The sequence below is a fragment of the Amphibalanus amphitrite genome, unplaced genomic scaffold, assembly GCF_019059575.1.
Source record: "Amphibalanus amphitrite isolate SeventyFive unplaced genomic scaffold, NRLGWU_Aamphi_draft 000086F_arrow, whole genome shotgun sequence".
In the NCBI taxonomy this organism is placed as follows: Eukaryota; Metazoa; Arthropoda; class Thecostraca; order Balanomorpha; family Balanidae; genus Amphibalanus; species Amphibalanus amphitrite.
In genome coordinates this window covers 1,135,323-1,161,372 of record NW_024881582.1, presented here as the reverse complement: position 1 = coordinate 1,161,372, position 26,050 = coordinate 1,135,323, and the positions used below count along the sequence as shown (strand labels likewise).

General features: G+C 44.8%; 1 protein-coding gene across 9 annotated transcripts in view; it reads right to left on the bottom strand.

Moving 5' to 3' along the window:
• Positions 1 to 6,517: 6,517 nt before the first annotated feature.
• The window catches only part of LOC122379881 (transcription initiation factor TFIID subunit 6-like), a 235,198-nt gene continuing 215,665 nt past the window's right edge, over positions 6,518 to 26,050 (bottom strand). For 5 of the 9 annotated variants that reach the window (XR_006256248.1, XR_006256247.1, XR_006256245.1 and 2 more), the window contains exon 13: positions 6,518 to 7,019. The gene's annotated coding sequence lies outside the window, so the exon portion shown is untranslated. The remainder of the gene's footprint in view (positions 7,020 to 26,050) is intronic. The other 4 variants (XM_043362457.1, XM_043362458.1, XM_043362459.1 and 1 more) reach the window with 1 other exon arrangement.

Sequence of the window (26,050 nt, the reverse complement as noted above, 5' to 3'; positions counted from 1 at the left end):
TTTGGGCACAATCGGTCCAGCCGTTCTCGAGATCTGGAAGGGGCACCCTGCACGTGCGCACGTGCAAAATGGGTCCCAACTGACTTGTGCACGGCACCCTACTAACCGGTCCCTAACTGTGTACCAAATTTGAGCGCAATCGGTCGAGCCGTTCTCGAGATCTGGAAACGACCCCTGCACGTGCGCACGTGCAGCAGCACCCCAACTCTGGCACATGGATATGCAGTGCCTAGTGGGTGTCTACCTACATGTCAACTTTCAGCTCAATCGGCCAAGTAGTTACCGAGATATTGCAACAATTGCAAAACTGACACCTCTTCGTTTTGCACGTGGCACGTGCATAAGGGGTCACCCACATGCATCGGGAATAGTCCAATACTTGGTAGAAGGAATGAAGCTACCCTACAAAAATTACCGCATGTAAATCGGTCAAGTGGTTGCTGAGATATAAGCCTCGCAAAAGCGTCCGCACGGCCGGATACTCAGAAATTTCCGTTAATCTAAGGAAAGACTACGCTCGCTTCGCTCGCTCCGTAATTACACTATGGTTAAGCTCAGGGTATATTGAGTGAAGGGTAGGACGAACTATGGTAGGAATGTCTAGTATAACTACTAGAAAACCTACTATATGTGGTCGGGACTAGCAAAAACTTAGTTGAAACTAGAATATGGTAGCGCTTATGGTTGGCAGTCATGACGCGCACGTGACATTCATTTCCTAAATTTCTTAAATAACAGGTTTTAGGGGCCGATTAGTGGGCAGATACATTCAATTAGCTATTAATAACACTATGCAACAAAAAATGAAAGATTTTCTGTTCCTGGAAAGCGACCGAATTTTTCTTATTCATTGGGTCCTATCATAACCGAAATAGGCATTTAATTTGATCTGAAAATGCTTTTCCGGTTTTCAGAGACGATTTTCGATTTTTGGCCCCGAAATTCGGTTTTTGGCCCACCGTGTCAGGTGTAATTGAGTAATCGATTCGGTGTAACTTTCATCGCCTTTCCTATGCCACAAGCTTTCGAATGATATCCGGTTTTGCATATTTGCGTGTAAAAATAACGTCATAAATCTATGTTAAAGTAAGTTAATGTTGAAATTTTGTAAAAATTTGACATTTTTTTCGATTTCATTTCAAAATAGAGAAAAAACTAAAGACCCTATCCAAATTCTGAGCCCAGTTCCTTAAAGAGCTTTCAATTTCCGTTCGGAATGTACTTTTTTTAGTGCATTTTATCGGTTTCCTGTGGCGTCCAGATTGAGTTAACCTAAACACATGTCCTAGGTCACATCACATAGCATTAAAACCTGATAAGGTATGTTAACGCCATAGGGTCAACGAGGGGTCAACTGAGGTCATGTTGTTTACCCCTTGTGACCTTCACACGCAGGAACTTACTTTTGAGCAGTCCTGTTGCTCAGAATCTTGATCTGTACCTCCATTTGTTAGAATGGTTCTTCATGCACTGAACACATAGGTTGTCATGGAAATGGCTGGGGACCCGTTTTTCCAGTGACTCAATCTGGACGCCACAGTAAACCGATAAAATGCACTAAAATAGTACCTTCCGAACGGAAATTGAATGCTCTTCAAGGAACTGGGCTCAGAATTTGGATAGCTTCTTTAGTTTTTTTTCTCTATTTTGAAATGAAATAGAAAAAAATGTCAAAATTTTAAAAAAATTCCAACATTTCCTTACTTTAACATAGATTTATGAGGTTATTTTTACACGCAAATATGCAAAACCGGATATCATTCGAAAGCTTGTGGCATAGGAAAGGCGATGAAAGTTACCACGAGTCGATTACTCAATTACACCGGACACGGTGGGCCAAAAACCGAATTTCGGGGTCAAAAATCGAAAATCGTCTCTGAAAACCGGAAAAGCATTTTCAGATCAAAACAAATGCCCATTTCGGTTATAATGACACCCAATGAGTTCAAAAAAATCGGTCGTTACTCAGGAACAAAATGACTGTTGCATAGTGTAATTGATAATGCAAACATTCAAGAATCTACATCATTCAATTCTAGCCAAAATCACGCGGCGCTCCCAGGATTCGAACTCACGACCCTCGGATCCGTAGCCCGATACGCTACCGACTGCGCTACCGAGGACCGCGCGCCGACGATCGGAGAGGCGGATCGCGGGTGCTGGCGTGCAGAGAAATCTTTACCCTGTACGCCGTAGAAGATCGGCTGGGTTTCGTGAAAAATGGTAGAGGAATTGTCGAAAGAAAATTCATCGATCTATCATTTGAGACTAAGAACCATTGATTCCTTCAAAGGTTGACCGAGATATCGCTCGCCGAAAGCAGGCCATTTAACATGTAAACCCTATGGGCTGGTAGGAAATGTACGCCGTGGAGCAGCAGTGCTACCAACTAACTTCGGCGGGGGCCGGGTTAAGCTTAGGAGTACGGAACATGGTACATTCACCGTTCCGTGCTTCTATCCTCAGGATACTGAAATCCTTTTCCTCAACGCCGCAACCCTCTCCGGGCTGGACAGGCAGCTTTATCTCATGCGGGCTGCTCCCTTGGAGCGGCACCGCTGCTCCCGAGGGAGCTGCACCCCGTAGCCGGGTGCAGAGAGTGCTTGGGGGGCTGGTCGGCCTGTCCATTTGGACGGGCTCAGCCCCGGCGACTCTCTAGGGTGCATGCCCAGACCAATGTCTCCCCCTAATTCCTATCATCCTTCCGGCTCTGAAATGGTCTTGTCAGACCGAAAGGGCCTAACCCAACAAAACAAAACAAACAAAAAAACATGGTACATTGCTTCTCCGCAATGAGGATTCTACTCGCTAAGAACCTCGTTTTAACATGTGTGAAAAACAAAAAATAACTGTCACAAAATGTCTCTTTATTTGAAAATCGTGTACCGTAAAGTGGGGCTATTTGAGACAGTGGGGCTATTTGAGACAGTAAGGTAGTGATTTAGTAAAACCGCTGTAAAATGAAAACCGTTTGTTATTTTTTCGTCATTTTTGCTTAGGCTGATGTGGGATTAAACAGTGAATGACCTGAATAACATTTTTGAAAATTTCGAAAAGTTTTGAAAGAAATTTGGCATAGAATACGAAATACAGAAAAACGCACAATTTGAGTTGCTCGAAAAGGACCCCTACCTGCAGCTTAACATGGTTGAAGTTTTGACAGCTTCGCTACTGGATCTATCGTTACTATCTTCCAATGGTCTTTGTTTGTATGTATTTGGTTTGGTATCGGTGTTCTGATTTTCTGTGATTGACATCACTAATGCATAGTGCATACTATGCGAACGTAGCCAATGGAAAGACAAATGGTGCTGGGCGATGGCCATTGATCAATATTTCTCACTGCCAATGGGTGACAGCACGCAGCTCCTGCTGGATATGACAGGGGCGGCGCTGACCTTTTGAAAGTAGATGGGCACTTGGCAAGGTAAAGTACCTAAAAGTAGCGAAAACTAAGATGAAAAGTAAAAATCGCACGCTGGTTAGCAGGCTATTAGATAGTTTTTCGTGTAAGAATCACCATGCACAAAAAAGTTCGGCATAGCTGTTAGCGTAATCACGGGACGAGATTATCAATTTCCAGCCATCAAAAAGCGTCATCTATAGGAGCTATGCCCTAACTATAACTTTTACATTTCAGCCGCCAGGGGGATACCTAAATCCCCTTACTTGGAATCTAGTTAAGGTCAAAAAGATTTATATTAGACGTTTATGAAGATAGCTTGGGACTGATTGTTAAGTTGCATGCTCACGGCGGGCTGTCATCAATTTATCTCTATAAATGTCTTATCTGATCGATGAAATGATACAGGAATCCGTTGTCATTTGAGTGTGTTTCATAATAGCTCTTCCGACTTTGACGAATATCGACAGTGCCGTAACAAAATTGGTAGTACAGGTATAGACTGCAACTGCAGTTCTTTTGCAACTTATTCCTTAATCAGATGAATACTTGTCATAGATTTATTGGGCGTACGATATTGGCGTGCGAAGTGCGAACGTAGGGGCCAAAAATGCGTCTCTACGACCGACTTCTTTTTAAGAGAAAAGAACCGATAAAGCAGGAATCGCTCCACCGATCTTTCGCTCACCACACCGAGACTCTAACCACTCGGCTACGAAGACACATCAAATGCCCATTAGCCATATACAATTGCAAAAAAGTCTCAACTCAAATCTAGCCTCAATGCATGTATTGTCGCGTCGGATGGCTATGACGTCGCACTAGAGATGTCGCTAGTTGGTGGGCCGATTCGTGTAATACACTTGGCCCGGAAATGACCTCCGTACACCCCTTGACCGGTCAGGGTCACAAAAATTCGAAGGTCACGTGACTATAATGTAGCCAAGATGGTCTGGGAGCCAGTACCGGCGAAATTATATTGATATTGCGCCGCAGAAGGCAGATTAAAGGTTGTGGGAGGGTGTGATATTAATTTTGGGTCACCCTGTAGTTTCAGCCCCATTTATCGTAATGAGGCGAACTAATTGTTACATTGGTACAACTTTTGAGGACACATAATCCTTGTTTTTTTTTCTCCAGCTCGCTCGAAAGATGATGAAATTTGCATGCATGCCTATGGGTGAAGGGAGATTCTACCGCCGTGGTGACGTCACCTTTAAAGGGATTCTGGAGCTCGTGAACGGGGGCTGAGTGGACGGGCCACCTCCATCTCGGCACCACGGCCTGCAGTCATGACTGTTCCTGGCAACTAGTCTCATTGATGGTTCAGGCCTCAGGGTGAAACATTCCCTCTAGTTTTTTTCCTTATTCGGCCGATTTACTGTTTGATATTCTTGAAGGGAGGGCGATCAGCAGTAACCCATTGACCATGCCCCTCCTGCTCGGAACAGGACCTAGTGTTGAAATCAGAAATGAATGGCATCCATAAACACTCTTTTGGCTCAGTATTTGAACATTTGGCACATAAGTGGGACAAAAAATATTTAAAATAACACACGTGCTGGTTCCATTCACGTGTTCTATTTTTTATTTTTTTTCTTGCCTGGTACGTCTAAGCCAATCATCACTACCGTTCAACATCGCAAAGAAAGCAAAAACGTCTTACTTAATTCAACATAAGATTGCTGTACTAGCGTTTTACTTATAGGCTAAGCACATTTTTCATGAAAATATTATACATTCCTAACGTTACTGCCGATTGCGTAACCCATTGTCTCAGAATCCCGATGATGCCCACCTGGTCAAACCTCAACCGATATGCCTAATAACTACTGATAATGGTGATGCCATTGCACCAGAGAAGACTTATCACCATCTACTTGAAGTGCATCGAACGTTCGACATGAACAACACCGCTGAATCGGTCGTGGTCATAAACGTGCAGTGGGTTCATGTTGGGTACTTTTAGCAGCAAGCAATATTTACATGTTCGTAGTATAACATAATGACCCTTTAGCTGGTGACCAAACTAGTTACTCTGATGAATATGTGCTTAAAATGTACTTCATCAGTCACTGACTTAGTGACAATCAACACATGTCTGCCTTGATTGACCAAAAACACCATTGAAGATTACTTAACACAAGAACGTCCTGTTAGGTGAGCCTATGCAAGTACTTGATGTGGTAGGGTAACCGGCCAATTGATACAGCATGCAGCGATCGAGGAAAATCGGCATAAAATCAAAACCGCTCAACATTTTTCTGTTATTTCTTCGCACGAAGATGTGCAATTGAACAAGGAATCATGCAGACCATTCACTTAAATGTTTTGGGAAAGATTTTAGCTCGTTTGATTCATTACAGTGTGCTTCATAAGGTAACGAGCCTGTCTCAAATAGCCCCACCGACTTTCAGTATATCTGTTTTCACGCCACCAGGGTTATATACGAAAACTTCTTTCAAAATTTTACTGTCGTTGACTTTGAAATGGTCCTTAATGATCATCCTGTCATTTTGAAAGTTAAGGGTCACATCATATTATGAAAGCCTTAGCATATAGTGATGCAATTTTATAACCTACCGAAATGAAGCATCCTACGAAAAAGGAGAAGATCGAATACAAAGGAAATATAACTGTCTTTGCAAAAATAATTTTTGCCAGAATGATCAAAATTTAATTTCCAATCGCATGGCGTTTAAAAAATTATCTCTAGCGTGACCAATTTTCTTCAATTTCTTCGTAACTAAAACTGTCTCAAATAGCCCCACCCTATGGGGCTATTTGAGACAGGCTTTAACTAACAAAATATCCTTAATTATTATCACAAGCTGAAGCAAAATGCACCTATATGAAAGCGCTCACAGTGAACTACATTTTTGCAATTTACATGCTATAAGAAATATGAACCGCCTTAAAGGGAGAGGCCAAAAACTGTAAAATCCGTTTCAAATAGCCCCACTTTACGGTATCATGAAACATGTTTTGCTTTGTTTATTAACATTTTTGATCGCTCATGTCGTGCTAACTTCCGACAGCCGTCACGATCAAGTGGCTCATAAATATGGACACGGCATCTGGAGACGCGGCGGCCGGCGATATTTCAGAGAGCAGTGGCGGACGCTTATCTGTATTCGCTACAAGGCGCATGCGGCACACAATGAACAATAAGTGCAGCAGGCGGTGCAGATAAGTCGCTCATGGTTCGGATGGAAGCCCGCCGGCAGGGTGATGTGTGTGTGGGGGGGGGGGAGGGGGGGGGGGACACACTGCTCCACGAGTTAACACCAACACACTGAGCGGCCAACCATGTGCCGCCTTAAGGCCGAGCGCAGTTGACTGTCGCCGCACCATGCAGTGGAGCGACGCCATGCGGCCGGCGGCGGCGGCACAGCGCTCCGTCCCAGTGGCCGACGGGCGCCGCGGCCGCGCCACACCATGTCTCGGCCGGCGTCAGCGGCGCTCCGGAGCTCGGCCAGGCTCCCGCGCGGTTCTTGCAGGCCTGCCGAGGGCAATGCCGTCTGATACACGGACAGAGGCGCCGCGGTGGTACGACTCAGGGCGCCGCGGTGATTCCCGTCCAGGACGGTCAGTACGTGCCCTGGGCCGCCGCCGCCTGCGGACACAGCGTGGGTCAGTGTCACCGGCGAGCCGACACGGTCGCGTCCCACTGCACATCACATCGGGTCCGACGGCACAAACAGAACTAAACCCACACCGCCGAGTTGGTGTAATCAGTAAGCGTCAACTCAGAGACTGGCAGTCTGGCGATCAGGGTGCACTCCAGAGGTTTTGAGACTTTTTCAGTAGAGACAGTTAGTTGTTTCAGAAAAGCATGAAACTTCAGTGACTATCGAAATGAAACCTCCCCGAGTTCAATACACTTGTAGCTCTCCGGTCACTTCCTGAAGTCCCGCTGCTAGTCCTTCAAAGTGAAGGTGCCCAGGGCCTCTGTCACAGCCTCATTCATCGCCTCCACATCCTCCAACTGGCGTCCCCTGAACTTCTCGCTCAGTCTGGGGAACATCCAGAAGCCACAGATGGCCAGATCTGGACGGTGGGGAGGATGAGGGACAGTATTGATTGCCCATCTGCAGTGGCATAGACAGGGGGGGGGGGGCATGGGGGCCATGGCCCCCTTTCCGCCCAGCCGCCCAGATGGCGCCCCAATTAGCGCCGACTAGGCTGAAGACGTTTTACAGAGGGAACATCAAGTAAAAAGTGATGTGCAGGCAGGGATCGAACTCAATATCTCTTTGGGGGGTGCCTGGACACCCCAATGTTCTCCAGGGCACCCCCAAATAGGACCTGAGCCCCCCAATGTTGAAGGGCGCCCCTCTGGAAACCAGAATATTCCGAACCCCCAGGTTCACTGGCGCCCCTGAAGAGCCGCTGGCACCCACCTGAACGGTCCGGAACAGCTACCCCATTAACCCTCGCCGGCACAGGGGGGGGGGGGTTGATGCAACCCCCCCTAAGGTTTTTTGCGAATAACTCGCGTAAAAAGCGGCCGATCGCGACGAAACTTTCAGTACCCTCGCATTGATCAATTATACACGTTCCCTGAAAATTTCATGACCCTGACCCCAATGACCTTTGACCTGTGAGCTCTTCCGTGACCATGTTTGGCCGAAATCGCGATTCGGCGTATGTCGGCTCGCATTAGCCGCGCGTTTGCAAGCTTTTCGTGGTTTCAAACGTTCAAACATGTGATTTGATGTTGCTCCCATACATTAGGGTGGGTGTCAAGGTCACCTGAAGGTCAGGTCAGGTCATTGACCTTTGGTGACCTCGGGTGACCTCGGTTCATTTTTTCGAGTTTTACATGTTTCTAGGCTAGTTTTTGGAGCTGAATTCGAATTTAGCAACCATTTGAATATTTACAAAGTAGTTTTGGTGCCTTCGTAACATGTTACGAAGCTGTCAGAGGCGGTTGACGCGTATTACGAATACCCGTCACAACCCCTAACGGTTGACCTGACCTGACCTGACCCGACCTGGTCTAAATGCTTAAAAACATCATCTCTGATCAAAACTAACACGATATTCGTGATCAGCACCCCGGAAAACCACATAGCAGCCACACTTTACGACTTTCTAACAGGTCCCGATTTTCCCGGTTTTCGGGTCATTGACCTGACCTGGAAGGTCACCCGATGACCTAGGACCTTAAAATTGGGTATCATCGGCTTCCTCTCGTGACGGGCAACACGCTCGTCTTTTCCGCGAAGCTCTAGCTCGATCAGGGGCCAAACGCGAGGGGGAAGGGGTCGTATCAACCCTTGTGCCGTCGAAGGACGCAAAATGGCCTGTGCCGGCGAGGAGTATTTACAAATTGCAACCGAGCTCCGCCGTGGGGTAAGGTGGGCAGGGGTTTTCGCACTACGGCTGCGGTTGAACTACCGTCTGTGGTAGAAACTGCAGGATGATGGCGCTTTTCATACAAAATCTGGCGCAATGTTTGTTTGCTTCTGAACTTGTAGGTACTTGAACTTTTGAAGTGGGAGTGTCTCATTAACAATTTGTGGATTATTTGAGTTTCTCGATATAAAAATAGAATAACATTATGAAACATTGTGTGGAAACTGCAAATACTGATATAATCAATTGCTTAGTTTGGGAATTGATACACATTTTGTAGAGGTTTGTCTGGCAAATGGTGTAACAAACCTCAAGCCTATCATGATCTGAAGCTGCTGTAACAAATCAAAATTTATTTGATGTTACATAGTGCCTTGTTGGAAAGACTGGAGCATGGTTCAAGATGATGTGGTAAAAATTCAAGATTTGTGCAAAAGCTTATGACTGAAAAGCGTCAACAGTTATATATTGATATGATGGCTCAATCAAACGTGAAAATGAACGACAAAAGTAGAGTTTCAACATTCCAGCATGTGATAATAACTTCAGAACTGCATAGTTCTTGTAGTATTGCATTCTCCTTATGTGCTGTTCTAGGTTTTGTTAGGGTATTTCAATTTTAATGTGTCAGTTGAGATATAGATGGATTGCGGACAAAATTTAGAATCATTGCCTGGTACATAGGTACTTGTTTGATAAAAGGTATGTGATGAATGCCACAAGAAGGTTTTTTATGATTTAATATTTGGTCATTGTTGTACCTTCAAAAATGCAAGCTCACTAGCACCTTGTTACTGAATCAAACTGAAGGAATTTGCTATGAATGTAAATATGTACCTGGCACCTGCAAAGTATGTCAATAAATGTGTGTGATGTTGACCAGAGAGCTGTATCATTCGGGCATTTATGTTTCTTCTTACTTTAGGTGTTTAGCATAGTAATTACGGATCAACTTTATGCCAATATCTTCAATGCACAGACCAGTGTAGGTATGTAGCATGTCTACTACAACCCTCACTGACCCTACTATAGCTATTATAGGCATTTGGCACCAGCAAGACCAAGGGCATGAACTTCACAGTTGCGCAACCTTTTTGTCATGTACCACCAGTCACATTTTTTTACTTAAGGTGCACAGAGCAGTGCACACAACAATGCACGGAGGGCCTAGACAAAAACAACATGATTAGTGTGCACTATGCACGGCATTGTACCCTGATTATTTGAATCTTCTGATCACTCAACAGTCAGGAGAGAGGAGACAATTATTAAATAGCACAGTTATTATACATCACTTGTCAAACCAGAGCATGATGACCCTGGGCGTCATTTTCCAGTAAGGTACCTCTGCAGGTGTTGTGGTAGGTTAGGTTGCATTGGGTTAAGTTAGGCGAAGTAAGGTGTTAGGATCAGGTCAGACCGTAGGGCCTGGTCAGGTTGATTTTAATCTTTCATTCTAATTTGACATAGATGCCTATTACCTATGTTTTTGCCCCAGCCTGAACTTCATTAGGTAATGAGTTCATTTTGTTTTGTTTTTGTCCCTTATGTTTTGCCCCATAGGCAAGGGTGGAGTTTTTTCCAGGGAAGTTGGTGGGCAAAAAAAAAACGTCAAACCTACAATGCCCGGTGGTTAAGGTAGATAATGTGCAACACTGAATCAAGTCTTTTATTTCCAGAACTAACATTTTGCATTACACAGACATTTCAAAGCTCCTCAATGCGAACAAGATTGAAGATTGGTTTGCTAAACAACGAAGTTCTACAGATCAGCAAAAGTTGGAGGGGCAGAATGCTAATTTTGTTTCTCTGACAGCTTCGTAACATGCAAGGAAGGCACCAAAACTACTTCAGTACAGAGTGTAACGAAATTATCCGGACATCTATTTTTTCGCCATATCTGTTTGAACAGTTTCCTTTCTGAGGCCTGTTTCACTAAAAACTTGCGATTACAAGTGTTTGAACTTTACAATTCATAAGTATTTTTGCAAACTATGTAAAATCGGATTTCACTAAACTTCATCACCAGCGGCACCTCCGATAAAAAGAGTTTGCAAAAAAACTTGTAAACAGTAAAAATGTTTTTAATCAAGAACTACAACATGTTACAGATATTGCTTCTTTTTATCAAATTATGTCTAGTATTCATGTCAATAAATGCATGAATAAATTATAAATAATGATGCTGTTTCTAAATGGTATAAATGATAGTTCACAATATTTTATTATTGAAATAAAATAACACGCAAAACATTTGACAGCAGAAGACTGTTGAATGCAATTATGGCGCGCGAATGACAAAACATGACGATATCTATTAATTGCTCGTAGCTGGTTCGTAGGGATTGTGCTAAGTAAAAAAAGAGCATATAATGACTCAGCATATCATATTTGTTTTAAATAATTGATTGCTTTGCATCATTGCACAAAAAGTAAAAAAATTCCGAACGTAAGAGCCACTGGAATTTCTGGTTTGTAAGTACAACGTTTTTTTCAAGTTTTTGGTCTTCGTGAAACAGAAAGTTTGCGATTTCGATGTTTCTTACAAACTTTTTTCTTGTAAAAAAGTTGGTAAATTTTAAACTCAAAATTCATGGTCGGAGGTTTCGTGAAATCCAAATTTCAAATGTTGGTAAATATTTCTTTTAAACTCAAGTTTTTTCTTTGTAATTACACACTTTATTTGTTAGTGAAACAGGCCTCTGATGTTAGAAGTGGGAATATTGGATGAATACGTGCCTCTGCTATCGGTTTTCAACTCAGCAGTGACCTGACCTTGTCATGTAAATCTTGCTCTGAGTAGGGGTCGATTCACAGACGGGTTCACATGGTAGTTTTCGTCCAAGGCAGTTGCGAGAAAGGGATACAACTTCTCCTTTCGTGGTAAAATTGCATGGCGGCATCCACGGCGTCATGAGCTAGAAGCTGGTCTGCCAGCAGATGGACATCAGCAGCAGCCAATTGCACATCTGCCTGAGGCGTAATAAGCTGGGACTTCGTGGCAGACCCAGCCCGGCCGCGACCACAAAAGCCGCCCTTTGTCAAGTGGTGAGGAGAGTCATCAAGATAGCGGCAAGGAAACGGCACCAATCAATACGCCAATTGACTCGAATTCTTACCAAGTCAGATAATAAGAGGTCCCCTGTGATGGTTAACCGCTACCCGCCCTTGAACTTGGTGCTAGTGCCCTTGAAACTGAAAAAGACAACGAAACTGACGGGAAAACAGCCAGTTCACCACCTTTGGCCTAACGCCAGGTCGCTTCCACTGGTCGAAGAAAGATGAGGGTAAGGTGGTCTGGTTGGATGGGTAGCCGTTCGAGCTGTATTATCCTTTGAACCGTCAAATCGGCCCATGTAGGGCGGCTAGCAGCTCGAACTTGCTGGCCTTCGACGCCGTCAAACATCCGGGCAATATCCAGATCTGGAGCATGTTCAGCTGCTTAGCGATGCTTCAATAGGACATCAACATAGTGTCACAGAATACCGCCACCAACGTCAAGCATTACCGGAGCAACATACTGGCCAATGAATGGTTGGAGGCGCTCAACCAGACGGCATAGGAGGGCTCGGTTTCTGAACGCGCACTGATGCCTGATTCAAGCCACGCCGTATTCATGCGGGGCGGCGCGCTACCTAAAAGTCCCTAAAAGAACGGGAAGTGATGCCGATAGAACCTTCAATCATTCCGGAGTAACAGAGCTTATGACTTGGAAAAAGTTTCGATCCCCATTCAATCGAAAACCTGTGGGCTCTTGTTCAGCAGGAGGTGTCTGAAGAGCCACCCGCCACAAGCACCGCCCAACTGCAGGCACAGGTTTAGACGGCGTTGGTCTGCATCAAAGCCATTGTGCCGGAGAATCCAGTGGCTGAAATGCTCCAGAGCATTGGCCACTGTGTTTTTATGAGAGGTGGCTACATGCTCAGCTAAAAGGAAACGTACCAGATTGTTTTGCTTTTTAATTACAGCGGGAAGAAATGTGTCCGGATTATTTCGTTACACCTCCTGTAATGTTCAGATGGTTGCTAAATTCGAATTCAGCTCCAAAAACTACCCTAGAAACATGTAAAACTCGAAAAAGTTCATCAAAGGTCATTGACCTGACCTGACCTTCAGGTGACCTCGACACCCACCCGCATGGGACCAGCATCATATCACATATTTCAACGCTTGAAACCACGTAAAGACTGCAAACGCGCGACTAATGCGAGCCGACATACGCCGAATCGCGATTCGGGTCAAACATGGTCTCGAGAAATAGGTCACAGGTAAAAGGTCATTTGAGTCAGGGTCATGAAATTTTCAGGGTAGGTGTAAAATTAATTAACTCGGAAGTATTGAAAGTTTCGTCGCGATCGGACGGTTTTTACGCGAGTTACTCACGAAAACCCACGAAAAACCGATGGGGTCCGTTCAACCCCTCCCCCTATACGGCGAGGGAAAAGCGCAACCAAAAATGCAAAAAATATGCACATGCGATAACCTATACTGCGAAAAAAGGGGCATCATTTTTGAACGTCGCCGACAAATTGTAAGTACCCCAAGCTTGGGCAGATGTATGGTGGAAAATACCCCAAGTGAAATACACTACGGCGGAAATAAAATACCCTACGGCGGAGCTCGGTTGCAATTTGTAAATACGCGCCGGCGAGGGTGAAAGGTTGATGCCCCTCCAGAGCACCCGGCGCACCTCTGAAGTTCACAGCTCCCCCAATCGACCCCATCCAAGATCGATGGCGCCCCATGAAACCACTGGCGCCCCTCTAGAGCACCGGCGTGCTTCTGAAGATCCCAGTCGTCCTCATCCGAGGTCGCTGGCGCCCCTCAAAGGTCACTGGCGCCCATCTAAACGGACGGAGGTTTCAGCTGCCCTATCTTAAGATCGATGGCAACACTCTGAAACCAATGGCGCCCTTCTAGAATACCCGGCGCCCCTCTGAAAAATCACATTCGCCCTATCCGAGATAACAACCCTCAAGACTACAGTCGCCACACCCAAGCTCAAGGTGCCTCTCCAGAGCGTCCGGCGCCCTGCTGAAGGCAACATTGGCCCCATCCATGCCCAATGGCGCACTCAACGCCCTTCTAAAGATCACAGTCGCCCCATCAATCCGAGGTCGCTGGCGCCCCTCAAGGGCCACTGGCGCCCACCAGAACCAGGACTTCAGTCGGCCCATCCTAGATCAATGGCGCCCCTCTGATACCACTGGTGCCGCTCTGAAAATCCTAGTCGGACCATCCGAGATCAATGGCGCCCCTCCAGAATGTCCGACGCCCTACTGAAGGCAGCAGTGACCCCATTCAAGCTTTGCACCCCTCTAGAGCACCCGGTGCCCTTCTGAAGATCATATTTGCCCTATCCGAGGTCCTCGGCGCCCTCCAGTTGTCACTGACGCCCATCTGAATGGAGACTTCAGTCGCCCCCCCCCCCCCCTGAAGCCACTGACGCTAGGCAATTATTTGACAATGGGGCTTTCTCATCGACACATAGGGCCCTTTTCAAGATGCTGCAGCCAGGCGGCGCCGAGCTGGGCTAGGATGTGCCAAGCGTTTCTTATAAGGCAGCCTCGTTAGTGCCACCCCCTCGTTGCGATACCGCCCCTCAATGCGACGCCGCCACTTCACCGTACAATGCCACCCCTCAATGCAAGTGGTGCCACTCAGCGCAGTGCCGACTGTCGCCTATTATTGCGATGCTGCCCCCGCCTAGCAGTGCGGTGCCGCCCCCAGCGTATGCGTTTTTTTTTTAATTGAACCTGCTGGGGTGTTTGAACACCCACCTCAAACTCAGCTTGTGAGCCACGTCGAGACACGTAGTATAGGCGCCGTTCGAAAGAGCGTCAAAAACTATTACAAAACTTCTTAAATCATTTTTAGGGTTAGGTCGAACTGGTCAAAGGTCAGAATTCAGATCACCACTCACCAGAGACAACCGAAAATTAAGTTTCGCCGATTTTAACATTTTTCGACAAAGCGGCGCAAAGTTAGGATTCAGAAAGAGATTGAGCTACAGCGCCGCAGCAAAGCGCATTCAATAGCTCTTTTTATGCGCTTTCTTATCAATCATCTCAGATTTGACCTAAGGTAAACGTTTTAGCCTAAAAATATACGTTTTCGCGGAGGACTTTTATCTTTAATACCTTTTGGCTCAGACCTGCACGAGATTAGTTTAACCGGCATCGTGTTCCATTTTTTTTTCAAGACGAGTCAAATGAACTAGAATTTGACATTAAAAGGGCATTTTGAGAATTTGACCTAATGTGAAGGTCATCACCTAACCCGGAAAGGTCATATTGCATATTAGTCGATCCGTATTGTCGAGGAGGAAAAGAATTATACCTATAAGGTGTTTCATTGCTCTACCATATCTCTCTCAAAGTTGTCGTCCAAAAACTTCGTGAGACCTTTCATGACCCGAGATGACCTCAGTAACATAAAAGTGGTCACATCACGAGTAAAATCTTCCGATCAAATGTGTCGTAATTATCTGTATACCGATGTTTGAGGGTGTTTTCGTTCAGAAGAAGAGCATTTCAATTTTCTCCCATTAACCCGCGCCGTGCTGGGGGCGGGGGCGTTCTTACGCCCTCTTTAGGTTTTTCGCAAATATCTAAAGAAACGGCGTCGCGCAGCGCCGCCGTTTTTGGTACCTTTGTTCATACATCTTTTCCACACATCTTGTGAAAATTCAAGACCCGGGTCGTTGAAGATCAGGTCACCAGGTCACGTCAAGTGACCTTACCTCAGAAAAGGTTCAAAGGCTCGCTATAGCTACACCGACTGAAGAATCACTTTTGAAACTTTCAGACATTGATAAGACTAACAATATGTACAAAATGTTCGTCTCGAGCTTTTGATATCTGTGACCTAAGGTAAATTCAATTTTCCATTACAATTCCAATTCAATTTCCATTTCCATTCCATTCCATTCCAATTCTCCATTACCTATAAGTCAATGACAGCAAATTGAAATGCACCTCTTTTGGACGAATGTCGTTCAAAACCCTCTCAAACATCGGTTCATAGGTTAACATAACACATAGAATCGGAACAATGCACCTGTAACCCTTCTGTGTGCCCTTGAGGCCATTTCAGGTCATGAACGGTCACCAGCAGGTTTTTGCCTATAACTTTTAATAGTGACGTGCTAGAGAGGTGACAACACGTCAGATGTGTTCAGCTCGACGATACGGATCGACTGATATGCAGCATGACCCTTTACGGTAAGGTCATGACCTTGACCTGAGGTCAAATTTTCAAAAATCAAAATGACCTTTCAGGGTCAACGTATAGTTTATTCGACGCGTCTCGACGAGAGGAACACGATGCCGACAAAATTTATGTCGCTGTCTTGAGTCAAAAGTTATTGCAGAAAAACGCTTTTCATAAAAACTGCTATTTTTTAGTGTTTCCTCTCTGGAGGCTAAACCATTGACCTGAGGTCAAATCTGAGATCAACATTCAGAAAGGTCTGTAAAAGGGCCATCGAATGCGCTTTTCCGCGACGCTGTAGCTCGATTGGTTCCCGAGATAGACGTTGGAAGTTTCCAAAATTGCTGAAATGGACTAATTTTTACCTTTGATGACCTCTGGTGACCTGACCTTTGAACTGACCTAAAATTGAACAAAATGCTTCCGTCATTATTTGCTCTTTTGATTACGCTCTTTTGATTGCCACTTACCGCGTGTCGCTACGTGGCCCAGGAGCCGATTTAGAGGGGGGCGTGAAAACGCCCCCCCCCCAGGCACGACACGAAAAACACAGGCCACCAGCACGGCGCGGGTTAACTAATAGGTAATAGAGAGGTCGCAAAATTGACCTGGCCCTCAATGTAGATATTTGCCTAGGGATTACGCAAGGCGAATGTTCAGTGAGATCAGAAAGTTTTTTATGGCGCTTATTCAAAGTCGATCATGCACACTCACATCATCAAAGGTCGTCTTCTATACTACGTCGGCCGAAGAAATTCGCATGGATGCGTATTTTGAGAATAAAATGTCCGTAGCCTGAGCTCGTTTCCTATATCGTGCTAAATATTCGTCAAGATCAAGGTTTTTTATGAAAAAAAACACCGGGCTGTAATTGTTGCGAATCCAAGTTAAAGAACGTATAAATACACCAGGCGGATGTATTTTTGGTCAACAAAACCCAGACGAACAAGATGATCACTTGCCAAAAACCCCGGCTATGAGGGACTCGATATGAACAGCGACCAATCGCAACTGGCGGAGAAATATACTAGTGAATCTCGAGAGACGCTCGAGGAACCCCAAGAAAATACCGTCCTTGAATAGGCTGACAGCCGTGTGAAATAGCGACCTTGCAAGGCACGCTCAAAAGATACGAACAGCTCCGCGAATATGCCCACCGAACAGGCCGCTCAGACTAGTAAGGCTAACATATTCACGGCGCTGTGCTATCGGTGGTTGGGTCCAAAAAGCGTATGTGGAACCGAGCCGGACAGACTCAGTCCCAGATTTAGACCCTCGAATGCATATGCGTCGCCGAGTAAGCCGACAGCAAGCCTCTCAGACGAGTCTGCCGACGTCCCCAGCAAACGCATATAACATTCGAGGTCCCAACGCACCAGCCGCGACAACAGACATTGCCCGACTGCCCTCCGCCGGCGCGCCCTCACCCGACCTCGCCTCACAATCACGTGGTCAGCAGCCGACCAATCACTGCACGAGTCCGCGCCGCACAGCCCCGCTCCAGCGAGAGATGCTGTGCCGCAATACAGCGGCCGCGCGTCGGCCGGGAAGCTCAGCCGGCGGCCGGGCGAAATCACCGAACACAGTAAGATACAAATATTACTTTTAAACCACTCATGACCGAATTTTAACATTAATGGCACTAATTAGATTTTATGAGAAAAAAAATCAGCGAAACCTAGTTCTTATACTCGTATTTTGCAACACCTAGTAAATCATGCATGAACATGACGTTACATTTTAGACTGACGCCCCTGTTTCTAGCGGACAATGGCGCCCCTCTCAAGAGAAAAAGTCGCCCCCTCGAGCACCATGGCCCCCCTTTCGCTGATTTCTGGCTACGCCACTGGACGTGGTGTCCAAATTTGGTGTGATAATGTCGACCTTACCGCAGTCAGCGTACCCTAAGGCCCTAATGAAATAACGCCCACTCACAGCTTCTGGCTCCTCGTCCAAGTCCTCCGTTCCTTCGCCCTAGCCCGCCGCTCCCTTGCCTCAGCCCTCCGTTCCCTCACTCTAGTCCGACGAGCGTTTGGGCCTTATTTAAGCCTCGCTGTAGGCTTGCAGTATAAACCGAGACAGCCCGTCTCGGTGAGCTTAGTTTACGAACCACTTCCTTGGGGTGGGTTTAGCTGGCGGATCGCTGTCCCAATTGGTTTAGTTGCGACCGTTTGTCTCTAAATGCATGGAAAGCGAACCTCTCATGCTATGAGCTGGGGCGTTCCACGAGAGATCGACCAAGCCATAACACCCTACCTCTCAGATTTTGATGAAATTGCGTCTATGGGGTTATCCGTACCGTAGATTCATAATCTCTTATTTTTAGCGGTATACTACAAACGTTCTACGAGTTATAGCCAGAGGCATTTTTCAAAATGCCCAGAGTAACCCTCTTTTAAACTCGTATTATTAAAAAATATAGCCAGTAACCTACATTAATATGTATATCATTTGAATCCTCATTAACTGTAGAAAATTATCCAACCAAAATATTTTGAAAATTTTCAAAATCACAAGATTTTTTTAAATAATGAATTTTTGATTTTCGATTTTCAAAAGGTGGCCATTTAATTTTTGACAAAAACATTATGCCAAAAGATGCCTCTGGATATGGAAATTTAATGTCCAAAAAATTGGAGACATGTTTTGCCTTTAACTTTTTATATAGTTTTTTGTTTACGACAATGTTTGTAGTAAAAGGGAACATTTGGTGATGCCTTCCAGCAGGGCTGCGGAGTCGATGGATTTTCGGCGACTCCGACTCCGACTCCGGCTTTCAAAAACCAGCTCCGACTCCGAATCCGACTCCGGGCAGAATTGTCGACTCCGACCGACTCCAACTCCCGACTCCGGCTCCGCAGACCTAGCAGGGATGCGGAGTCGACAGATTTTCGGTGACTCCGACTCCGACTCCGGCTAGGGTTTCTAAAATCGACTCCGACTCCGACTCCGGTCACAACTGTCGACTCCGACCGACTCCGACTCCGACTCCGACTCCGCAGCCCTGCCTTCCAGAGCCAATCATTCTCCTACCCACATACCCTCGAACTGTTTCATGAAAATTAGAAATAAAAGCCTGGCACTCACACTTACACAACAGACATGCGATTATTGAATGTTTTTGCTTCACTTTCGCAGTAGTTTCGAACATTGTTCAATGACGGTCAAAAAATTAATTTTAAGCTGAACACTGATATCGGCTGCCTTGCATATAATTCTGATATGCTTCTAAGCAGCTTGCACTGATGAAACGTTACATTGGCGGATCCAAGGGGGGTAGGGCCATGCTCCCCCCCCAAGCCCGTTTGCCCCCCCCCCAAAAGACCCGAGTTTTAACATTGCGCCTATGGCGGTGCATGGAAAGAAAGCGGCCATTTCGGCCATTTGCCCCCCCCCCCCCAAAAAAAAAAAACGTCCGGCTGGATCCGCCAATGAAACGTTAGGAATTATTAAAATTGTGAATCGAACGTTGTGGCCGGACATACCTACACAACTTCCGTTCATAAGAGCCGAGGTTGTGTTAGACTTTAGAGTCAAATGAGGAGAAGGCTCTAGCTAGTAATCGCATGAAGTTCGCTCTGTCCTTGTAATAATGGACTTTCAATAATTTTGATGAATAAATTTGCCACAAAAATTATATGAGCACCAAAATGCGGCATTTGAAGGTAATTGCTTGCAATTGCCAGGGGCGTGACCAGGTCAGAGTGGGTGGGGGTGACAAAATTACAAGTACTTGAAAACTCGCCGATATTGTATTCTGTTTCTTGGAACTGGAAGCATCTCTAACGTTTTGAAATTAATGCATTTCGAGGTAGTGAGTGGCTTAGGATGCTCCATGTTTCACTAACATTCACTTTATTAGTATTTTTATTCCTACCCGGCCGAAGGGGAGGGTTTGATGTGCAGCCCCAACGGTTTTCTCGATATTGTTTGCAACACTGTAAGGCTGGAGAGCTGAAAGTTGACATACTTCAACACTGATTTAATCCGAATCTGTTGATACAACCAGAACAGGCTCAGGTCAGCTTACTGACCTATGACGTCACAAATAAACCTCGCAATGATGCAAAAAGTTGCAGCTTTGCATTGCTCTCAGTGTAAGGGAACCTTTTGCAGGGGATAAAATAAGTAACGGCATATAGTAACGGCTCTTGAGATTTCACAACATCAATTCCTCCAACTTTCCTAAATTGTCACCCGAGGTCAAGCTGGTCACGTGACTTCACTAATAAAAGTCATTGGCAAATATTGAAACATTGAAACTGTTATTTGGATGCCGAAAATGATCCAAGCCCATCTCAAACGCCTGTAATCGTGATTTCATACACTTTTGCAATGAGCGATTCTTAGGTTTTGCATTGAGGACCTTGCAATACGTCGCATACTCGTATGCCGTTACTTTGCATGGTCGTGTGAGGTCATCGGTTTTCTTCTTGTCAATGACTGAAACTAATCTAACGAGTCGAGTAAGCCACCAGTGAACTCAGGGAACCCTGCTGAACCGAATCATATGCTTACAATAGCCGTTTTCACGACGGTTATCTGACACACATTTACTGATATTTGATGGGATTTGGTCAAATTTGGTTCATAGTTGATTCTTAATTGTTTTTAGCTTAGGTTGCGCTGGTTGCTTATTGACCTTATTTATATAATTATCAGTCGTTACTTTTTACTCAAACATTAGAACAAAATTACGTTATGAGAATAGCTGCAGAAAAAGATTTGGCTAGATTCGTCTGATAACCGTCGCGAAAACGGCTGAAATGGCCTCATTTGACCAGCTTCTTGACCTCAGTGGTTTTGATGTGGCCTCGACCTTAGGAAAACATCTTAAGCTGACCTCTTCCAAATAAAGTTATATCATTGCGGCCAACCGGTGACCTCTGAGGTCAGGTCAAATGCCCTGAGGCAGGGATCTAATTTTCTGGCAATAAATCCCCTAAATGGTCGCAGCACCGTCACTTTGGTATCTGGCAAAGTATTTCGGGTCACGAAACTAGTCGATTGAGATAATACCTACCTACAGCAAAAGTATCTGTCGATTCGACAGCTCATTCTGAGTACATTGATGTTCCTCCCCTCAATGTCGTCATTTTATTCGGAATCTATTAACGAAAAACTCAACTCAATCAGCGTTAGTGACGTCATAAATGACGTTGCGTCATTATGGCGTCACGCAAGGTCCGCCAGCAAAACTATAGCATCGGACCTTGCAAAGAATGCGTGAAGTACGTTCTCCCCGTAAACTATTGTTTGGCGTTTCACAATAGTGACATTTTTAAGCATTAGATAGGCTCACTTACATGACGTCATAGTTCAGTAAAGTGAGCTTCTATGAAAGTTCATTTGATGTCACAAGATAAATCAACTAGATAAATTGTAATAACTTTCCGGCTTCAGCACTCTATCGCCAATGCGTCCCCAGCAGTGATGAGAAAACCGTCAAAGGTGGACAGCATTCGCTCCCTCGGCCACAGGGGGTTAAACCTCGCTCTCTTGAAAACAATACGCCATTATGACGTTTTTGGATTTTTGGGTCCTAACTTAGCTTTCGTATGTGTCTTAAGCATCTTTAAAAAAATAAACAGCGTTGCAATGAGCTCTTGATCAAATTTGACCGTACTCCGTTCAGACCGGTTGACAGTTATTGTTATTTTTTCCACTGTACGACGAAATTCAATGTTGTATAGCGACCTTTAGTTTTTAATATTTTCATCATTGAAAGTCAATGCGTTGACAAGACTTATGCTGCAAAAATAAATTGTAAAAAAAGATGGCCACGTTCTCAAAATTTGATTTTTATAGATCAATTTTATGTTAAAAAATCAAAAATCAAATTTTTTGAAGATAATTGATATCACGAAATTCTTTGGTTAATTCTCATTGTGATGATATGCAGTATTATATGAATTTAATGGGTATTTAGCTAAATATCTGCGGATGAAACTTAGAGTTTTTATGGTAGCCATTAAGTTGCCTGGGGCAATATCTCCCAAAGTATTCGACGAATGAGATTGAAAATGTCACAACACGACTCGCCGGGCAAGATAACCCCATGGACGAAATTTCATCAAAATATGAGAGGTAGGGTGTTATTTCGCGATTTTTTTGGGTCGATCTGTCGTGGAACGCCCCAGCTATAGCTTCAGTTGATATCTGCCTCAGAAATACTTCTTAAGTGAACGTTGAACGGAAATCGAATGTGACATGAACAGAGAAAATGGTACCGTAAAGTGGGGCTATTTGAGACAGTGGGGCTATTTGAGACAGTATTTAAAATCGCTATAAAATGAAGAGCGTTTGATTTTTATGTGATATTTTTGCTCAGGAAGGTGTGGAATCGAAGAGTAAATCGCCTGAGAAAAAATGATGCATAAATTTCAAACAGTTTTTATTTTATAACAATTTTAAATACTGTCTCAAATAGCCCCACTGTCTCAAATAGCCCCACCTTACGGTATCGAATTACCTCATTGAAAAATAGCGCTCACCTTTTTCCTTAACCCGGCAGGCGGTGGGCCTACTAGCCACCTTCCGCGCGGTGGGGGGGGGGCACTTTGTTGCCCCCCCCGTATCTCCGAAACTACTGGACGGATCCGGAAAATTCAAACGGCGTTCGATAGCCCTGTCAAATTGGTCGAAGGAAACCAAATTTCATTGACCTCGGAGTCACCGATGACGTCACAGGTCAGGTCAAAGATAAAATGTTTCACCGTTCACGGGGCTTCTAGGGAAAGCGCTATAACACCGAGTAAAACGTATTTTGTCGAAAATCAGCGATAAGGCGTCAGTTGTCTAGTACATATGTTGCTATTAGAGGTCACTGGTCATACCAGGTCAGGTCACAGGTCAGGTCACCAAAGGTCACCAAGGGTCACCACATGAGCCCAACTTTACTAAGGTTATGCGATGCATGTTTTATGGCCAGTTTTTCATTTCCAACTCAATGGTGTTGGTTATAAGACCATCAGGTACGGTTTAGGTCACTTTCTGGTGGAGGTCAGGTCAAGGTCAGGTAAAAAAAGGTCAAATTTCAAAGTTGATATTTTTGCATAAAATGGGTATCGATTCGATGCAGCTCGTCACGGGGAGTCTAATGGTGTTCTTTGTTTTGCGCTACGAGGTCTAGAATTGCTAAAAATTGAGTTTGAAAATTTGACGTCATCAATTTTGAACAGTTTTTTCGCTGTAACTTGGCCAAAAAAAGAGGTATCGATCTCAAATTTGGTATGTAGATAGAAGGCGGTAGGGGCTATCACATATATTCCGGTTTTTTCGAAATTCAAAAAACTTTTTGGATTTTCGGCTATTAAATTCAAAAAATCAATTTTTTGGTTTTTGGGGGTCAAAATCCAAAAAAGTCGAAAAACCGAAATAACAGTTTTGTAGCCCTTTTAATTCCACACCTTTTATGTCTGAAACATTTTTCTGTATCTGTAAAGCTGTAGGCCTGACAGCTCTTCCCGCGAAACCTTTTTTTGGGTCGAAAATGGCAAAAATGACGTCACTCTGACGTCATTAGCGGCCAACCTATCATAGCCTTTGGAAAAATTTTTGGTCACCATGTGCGCTAGCTGCTCCCGGGAGGGTACTGAAAGTTTGGTGACGATCGGCGCAGCGGTTCTCGAGATATATCGAAAAAAACTAAAGGGAAGGGGGCAAAAAAATGCCCCCCCCCCCACCGCCTGGAAGGTTAAGCTTAGTTCCGCTCTTCAACATCTGATAGGCCATCGGCCTATGGCACAATTTTTCCGTTGGAACTTATTCTGAATACAGCGATACAAAATCGTTACATCGTCCATTGGCGGATCCGGGGAGGGGAAATTGATAGTTATTACTCTCCCTTAACCCCCTAACTCGACAAAAATATGTTTTCTTATAATATTTCTTATAATAAAACCTTTAGAAGAGATTTTTTTTTGCTTTCAACTGCTCAGCAGTAGGTAATTAGGGAATAAAAATCCGAGGAGTTTTCGGATTTTGGAGTTTTTTGGGGGGGTATGTACCAGCACTCAGCAATCTCGAAATCGCCTTTCTGATCCACCTATGATATCATCTCGGTCTGGGATCTTGCCCCCCCCCCCACGCCAAAATCGAATCCGCCGCCACTGACTGACGCCGGCGCCGTCACGCCCCTGTCACTAGCTGACAATGGCGCCCCTCTCCAGGGAAAAAGTCGCCCCCTCGAACACCATGGCCCCCCCCCCTTTCGCTGATTCGGGGCGCTAATCATGAATTTCATGTCAGTTTTTATCAACGTTGTCTTCACGCATACAGACCAGGTCAGGTCAGGTCAGGTCAACCAGTAGGCATCCTACCATCTTGCGTGCCGGGTTGAGCGCTACACCGGCGAACCCGGCCGCTCCGCGGTATTTTAGCATTTTGAGTGGGAAAAACTGTCGTGCGATTGGTAACTTTGTGTATTCTGTGTTCTACTTCTCATGCTGCATCTGATTTTGGAATCACCTGACCTGTGAGTGAACCGTATCGGGTTTTATTTGCTGTATGAAATTGTCGGTGCTCGTCGCTGGAGCCGCTGTCGTGAAGCCATCGGAAAAATTATCGAAGAGAAGAGCTCATCGTTACATAAAGACTTACGTATTCTTTAATGACGCACTCAACGGTGCAATTTTTAAGCGTCTATCTGCAGTCGTTTTCAAGATAATCATCAAGTTGCTTAGTAATGCTTAGTTAATACACCAATGGCACATGCAAAAAGTTATAGTTCGTTTTTTTTTTTAAGTTTGCCCCTCACTGTAAACGTCTCTTTGAATACAGCACGAGAATTGCTAGCTGAATTACTGAGAAAACTGGTTAGCGCACATTGTATTGTAGATATGAATAATATTTTCAAAATAAGTTTTGAACACCGACGATATAACGTTATGTTAAACGCCATGCAATTTACTAATTAGTTCAGACATAATTCCTGAGAAGTCGTCTATCCCTGCGGGGCTGTAGGTATTGAGCTTTGAGTCTGTGAAATAGTAAATAAAGTTGATGAAATTGATCGTCTGTGGAATCTGGTCAAATCAATGTGCGCCAGCCAGTTTTATCAGTAAAGGATGAAACAGACTCTTTCCGCGTTCAGGAAATCGCATGCGAGAGCCTATTCAAATACAATGCAATTCTTCTCGCATCAATCACTTGCGGGAAGTGCGTGCGATTGATGCGAGCGTGCTTCCATGTATTTGAATAGGCTCTCGCATGCGATTTCCTGACTGCGGGAAAGAGTCTGTTTCAGGCTTAATCCAGCTAGCAATCCTCGTGCTGTGTTCAAAAAGACGTTTACAGTGAGGGGCAAACTTAAAAAAACGAACTATAGTCACCATTTTCCTTTGGGTGCAACATTTTAAAAAATATTAGTACTTATGCATTGCATATGCATTGCATGTCAGTTCATTGTTCCATCACACTAACTAAATATAGGTATGCTGCAACCGGTGCTTTGCATAACGTCGAAGTTGTTATTCAAATGTGTTTCAGAAACGTGAGGACGCTTATGTCATCGGCATCGAATACGGCCGGCATACTGGAAGCTACAGCCCCAACATGCTGACTGCCTGTCGGGGAAGCTTCCTTACCGTCGACAGTGTCCCTAACGAGTGCAGGTCGCTCCGCGAGACCGCTCGTTTATTATCTGGCGGGAGTGGGCAGGGCCCTTTTAAACCCTCGCCCCGTTGGGGGGGGGGGGGCAATTTGGACCCCATGTAAATTTTCCTGAATAGCAAGAAAACGTGCGCGCCGCCAAATTTTCAGTACCTGCCCGGGCATCAATTTGACACATTCACACCAAATTTCAAGTCTTAGGTCACCTTAGGTCAGGAGTTATTGAGGTCAAACTGAAGTCATGTTCTAACAAAAATGAGCAAAAAACATGCAATCTTGAAACGCTCACCAAATCTACAGTTACCAAGCAATTTCAAAGTTCTTTATATGGTCTAGTAGACAAAAAGCGGCGCTACAAAACTGCTATCTCGGATTTTCAAAATTTTGGGTTTTTGACCCCCAAAAATTCAAAAAATTGATTTTTTTAAAAGAAAAACTAAAAAAAATCCAAAAAAATTTCCG